Below are 6,000 nucleotides of genomic sequence, written 5' to 3' on the forward strand. Positions count from 1 at the left end.
ATGTCCCCCTCTATAACATGAGCTTCGAATGCTTCCTCACTTTTAGGAGTGAATATCCCCTCAACTATTATTATATTATATTTTTCTTACCTGTTATTTTATATTTAATGAATGAATATGAACAGGGTAGTAAGTGTACGTTTAAAATGAAACGATTAAATTTAATATGTAGAATGCCGTTAGTATGTTAAAAAATAAAAATATAAAGATTAACATATATGTTGAATACAGAGTTGACCAAAATCTTGAATTTTATTTAAATAAACGATATGTACTGCTCTATATCATTACTGAGTTCACTACTAACTTACAATTAACTTACTCAATTTAAAAAGATAAAAATGCATAACTGAAGTCAGAATGACTTGCAATCATAATATACAATAATGTAAAATTTATATTATTGTTAATATTAAAGTTGATTTTAATGAAAAATATTAGTTTTTGAAATTTAACGTATATATGTATGGGAAAATGTTAGTTTTTTATTTACACTACTGTTAACAAAGTAATATTAAGTTATATGTATGTGTGTGTATGTTAGCATGAAAATTATTGTATGTTACATCTCCTAGTAAATTACTATGGTTTCAATTATTTATATGCTAAATATCTGATTTATGTACATGTATAATCATTATTAACATCTAGTAAGATAATTGATCACTTAAATAACATACATTTATAATTATTCAAAAATTAAAATTATGTAATAAATAAATTGATATAATTTATATATGGTATTCATATTATCACTAACAAACAATCCATGTTTATTTTTTATGCAACCGGGTATCAATCATGGTTGTAACATAAAAATGAATTATATATTTTTAAGACTTATTATTGATATTCATGATTTTTTTTCAAGAATTCGAAAGAAAAAAATATATTTAAATCATTATTTAAACCATTTTTAAGTTTTTTTCATTACGACTCTAATATTTCTTCATATAATAATTTGATAACATTTTATACTATTCTTCTAAAATTAAAAATTTTCAGTTCGATAAAGTTTTTTAAATATCAGTTGAACTGGTTAATTCCATCAAATTATTGAAGAATATATGTTTTTCCTTAAATAATAAAAAATGTATTGAATCAAATGCTACAATATAGTATATATATAACTTTTATTTGAATAATTCAAAATATTAAAATAATTCTGTTATGGATCAAAAACTAAGATATATAATTACTGTATTTATTACTAGGGAACGTGAGCTTCGAGGCTCGATTTGACTGCTCTTGTGTTTCGTGACTCAATCTGCCTTAACAAGATGCCTACGTACCTTGCTGATTGCCAAGGATCAAGTCAAAAAATATAGTTCTGATTTGTGGGGTGAGACCCCTAATATACATGTTGGGAGTCCTTGAATTGGACTTGGTGTAGGAGACTAGTCAAGTCTCAGAATTAGAAGTAGAAAACTGATTCCTTATCCTTCTAGGTCCCTTGGAGGCTAATCTACAAGGATTCATGTCCTTATCGGAACTCTTCTCAATAGCTGATTTTTTTTCCTTATTAATTAATTACGAAATTAATTAATATTCAGGGTTTTGGGCCTTCTTTGTTTCATCAGGCCTGATCTGGTCCATCAGGCCCGATCAACGTGTTAACCTTTTTGGTCTGAATGTCATACATCTTTTTATTGGGCCTTGTAGCCCAAATGATGTGTAATTAATGCAATATTTAAATATGTAATAAGGATTTTTTTATTCCCTATCAAATTCAAAATATTTGTACAATATTATCTTCATCAATGAATTTTCCTGATCTAAAATAATTCTTTTTTAAAAATTTAGTTTTTTTTAAAGTGAAAAATGAAAAATAAATCGATTTAATATATCATCATAGTTTTAACAAATCTAGTGAGATCTCATTTCAAATTTCAAATATTCTTAAAATTGGGACAAATCCCAATAATAATGTGTTATCAGTGAAGTTAGTAATTTTAATATAAATAATCAATTGAATTGATCCTATAAAGACCTCAAACACATTAATTTATATTAACATAAGATATTAAAAAATTTCCCATTATTGGTAAGATATTCTCGCCGAGCTTGTAATTTAAATTTACTAAACATAGAATGTGACGTTGTTTTTCGGCCAGATCATGTAGTCAAAGTTCGAGTATTTTTTGAACAATGAGCCAAGTTCTTAAATGCATTGACTCATTATAATTCGAACTTATCTAAATATGTAATACCAATATAGATTATTTATATATAAGCGATTCTATTTCCAATATTTTTTAAAAATTATATATGTACATTTTATTACTTTTTATAATAAAAAATGTGTTAAAAGTGTATGAGATATATTTTCAAACTAAAAAATGATTAATAAATAATATAATAATCCATTTATGTACTATACCTAATTTTATATCTGGAATTCCATTCTTTAAAATTAACTGTACAAATATTCAACTAACTATCCTTTTTTTGTGGAATTCAAATAAGTATATTTAAAGTTAAATAAAATATTTATTTAGCACACTTACATATTATATGTATGATAAAAAGCACATGTGACAATATGGTGTAGTGGTAAGAAGTTCTATAGTTGAATGAAATAACTTGAGTTCGATTGCCACGAACCACATTTTTATATAAATATTAAAAACATGGGTAATTTAGTCTTTTCAATGAGACTTTTTAATCTCATGAAATTATACCCTTGTTCTCCTATATATAGAAGAGATTATAAACTCTTCACATTTGTTAATCATATTATGTTATTATACTTTCCTCATGCATAACATATTTGTTACTTTAGTCTCATTGTTTTTATAACCAATATGTTATTAATTATAATATCTAATGCTTGGGCATAATAATTTAAATTTTGTAAGTACTGTGTAGTATTAATGTGCCAGAGGTGGATTTGATAAATCTTGTCATTATGTTGATAAACAGAGAGCATACATGCTATATTTATTATTATCATTTTCTTAAATTGTTGTTACACTATAATGTCTTAAATTAATGTATAATTTATATTTGTCTACTTTTATAAAGTTATCTACTTAAAGATTTCTACATCACTTTTATAAATTAATACAATATCTTTTATATTTTATAAACCAGCTTGTATATTATTCAGATTATTTGTTATTTATATATTTATATTATATAGTGATCATTTGTGTTAAATGTGGCAACTGTATTAAATATTATAATTTTGTTAGCTTACTTTTTAGTGGTTTTAGGATTTTAGAGTTTGGCATTTATAAGTTATATTTTTGTCGATATTATAGATTGATTTGAAGATTGATTTGGACTTGTGGGAGCATTATTGAATATTTTAGACTCATTCTAGGTACGAGTATCCTCCATTCTCTCTTCATTTAAAATATATTTTCTTCCTCTGCACTTATTATCCTATCATATATATCTTATGATATTTTATTTTGTTAAGTTGTACATCTTGTATATGTACACTTGTTAATTTTTGCTTTGCCATCTTTGATCCATGATGTTGCTTAACCACTTTTGATCCATGTTGCCTATCCGTATACTTCATTTGTCACATGTAGCTTTTATTTTCAATACTATTGGAACACTTTGTAACCTATTTTATGGGCTCTTAAACTTATTTGTGTGGGTAAATCACAGACGAGACATATGGAGTTTTTGCAGTCTTTCGTGCTCTCGAAAGTAACTCGTATCAGTGCTGTGAGTATACGAGCATGTCTCTTGGGTATGATGCATGATTAAGATTATAATCATTTTGTTTGTTTGGGGAAATATTTCATATATTTCATTTTATCCTTCTTGTGGATAACCGGAGAAGGAACTGTTTTCTATGTGTTTTGCTTGGTGTTTACTAGCGAGCAGAGGTTTTATAAGATGCCCTTATTAGTACCCACCTTACTTGTTCTCAGCCATTTCTTTGATTTTTCGTATTAGTTTATTTCCTTGAATCTAAATATTTACTGTCATATTACTCATCTTCTTGCTAATTATTAATATCAAAAATATTCATTTGTTTTACATTTTAATGACATATTCAAACTGGGCATTTGGCTCACTAGTATTTATTTCTTTCCACAGGTAATCAAGGATAAAGCCGGGGTATGATGAGTGCTGCCCACATTTTATCTTCTTTATCTAGTTTAAAATAAAGTCAAGGACATGTTTTATTTCATATTATTTTGGATCTTATTATAGAACTTTATTTTGGAGATTTTGACAATCTGTTAGTTTAATAAATTATGTTTAGTTTGTTTTTGCTTCCATTATTAAATAAGGCTTAGCTTGTGTAGCATCTACTTGTTTAAGTGGGTGTTACAATGTTGGTATCAAAGCCGACTCTCGAAAGCTTGATGTGTCAATGTTAGGTCCAAAATTATCATAGAAGGGGGGTTGAATACGATAATCACTAAATTAAAAAATTCTTTCGAATCTTTTGCGGATATAAAATTTAGTGCTCGGTCAGTGGTTACGTGTTCTTGAGAGGAATAGTGTTTGGAACAATAAAACGAGGAACACAAGATATTCGGGGAAATATATATTCGTATATAAATCCTCAAGGGGTGTTGCTACACTCCGGTAAATGAATTAATCGACTACAATATAAAAACAAAAAAGTTCCTAACTTCTACAAAGATTTACAAATCAAATCATATACAATGATCTAGCTTTTGTTTGTACTATGATTTAATTACCGGGTAACGTTTAAAATGCCCTTAAGAATATACAAGAGTTAAACCGGGCATTATAACGTTACTCCAGTGAGAAGTTAAATGGATAAACAAAAAACGTGAAATTCTTTGTAAATTCTTTGCTTCCATTCTTCACCTCTTTTGGGAGAGGAGATGAACATAACAAACTCAATCTGAAGTGCTGAATCTGATTTGCTGCTTGTGTAGACTTTTTATCAATAATGTGTGGCTGAGGAGAGAGAGAGATCAGGGAATATTCCTTGTAACCTGCGACCTTATTATTTCCAGCCTGAGACTAACAAACTAACTGGAGACTAAGCTTGTTTGATTCTTATTAATACAACCTGCGACCAAATGTACACAAAACAAAAAACAAACAAACAAAACAAAACATAATAAACAAACACTCAACTCAATCTGCCATGGTGTGGGCACTTCCTTAGCATCTCCTTAAATCGATCACAAGCCTCACACAGAGATTCTCCAGTTTGTTGAGCAAACTGAGTAAGAGCATTTCTGATTGCGGCAGTCTTCGCCATGGGGAAGAATTTAGTGAGAAACTTTTGAGCGAAATCTTCCCAAGTTGTGATGGATCCTGCTGGTAGAGAGTGCAACCAACACTTAGCTTTGTCCCTCAGAGAGAATGGGAAGAGTCGTAGCTTGATAGCATCTTCAGTCGCATCATTGAACTTGAAAGTGTCGCAGATTTCGATGAAATCCCGGATGTGCATGTTGTGGTCTTCGGTAGGAGAACCCCCAAACTGAACTGAGTTCTGTATCATCTGGATCGTGTTTGACTTGATCTCAAAAGTGTTAGCCCTGATGGCTGGTCTAATGATGCTAGACTGAATGTCATTAATCTTAGGCTTAGAATAGTCCATCAAATCCTTCAGATTTTCCGCTTGATCACCCATAACTACTATAATTGGCTCTTTAACTTTCTATTCTTCTTCTTCTTCTACCTTCTTTTCTTCCTCAAAAACTTCCCTACGAACTACCACAAGTTCATCCTCAGCTTTATCCAGTGTTCTTTTACGAGTATGCGAACACGTATGCCTACACCCTCGCTAGATCACCTGAAATAAAACAAGAAAACAAATAAGTAACACTGTCCGAGTCAATGAACTTGAACGACCACTGATGGAAAGCACATAAATTAATAATTAACATCGCAGTCCCCAGCAGCGGCGCCAAAAACTTGTTAGTCACTAAACACGCGCTAATAATACACGCAAGTATACGCGTTCGCAAGTAGTATAAGATATAAATCAAATTCGATCCCATAGAGACTGTATTGGTTAACTATTCAACTCATGCACTTAAGCAACAA

The 6,000-nt window shown here is 29.4% G+C and overlaps 1 non-coding gene across 1 annotated transcript; it reads left to right on the plus strand.

Annotated features, from left to right (window-relative positions):
* Positions 1 to 5,087: 5,087 nt before the first annotated feature.
* LOC141670072 (small nucleolar RNA R71) lies at positions 5,088 to 5,194 on the plus strand. The gene has a single exon (XR_012554321.1). It is a non-coding gene; the product is annotated as a small nucleolar RNA R71 (small nucleolar RNA).
* The last annotated feature ends 806 nt before the right edge of the window (positions 5,195 to 6,000 follow it).

This window comes from Apium graveolens, chromosome 6 (assembly GCF_009905375.1).
Source record: "Apium graveolens cultivar Ventura chromosome 6, ASM990537v1, whole genome shotgun sequence".
NCBI lineage: Eukaryota > Viridiplantae > Streptophyta > Magnoliopsida > Apiales > Apiaceae > Apium > Apium graveolens.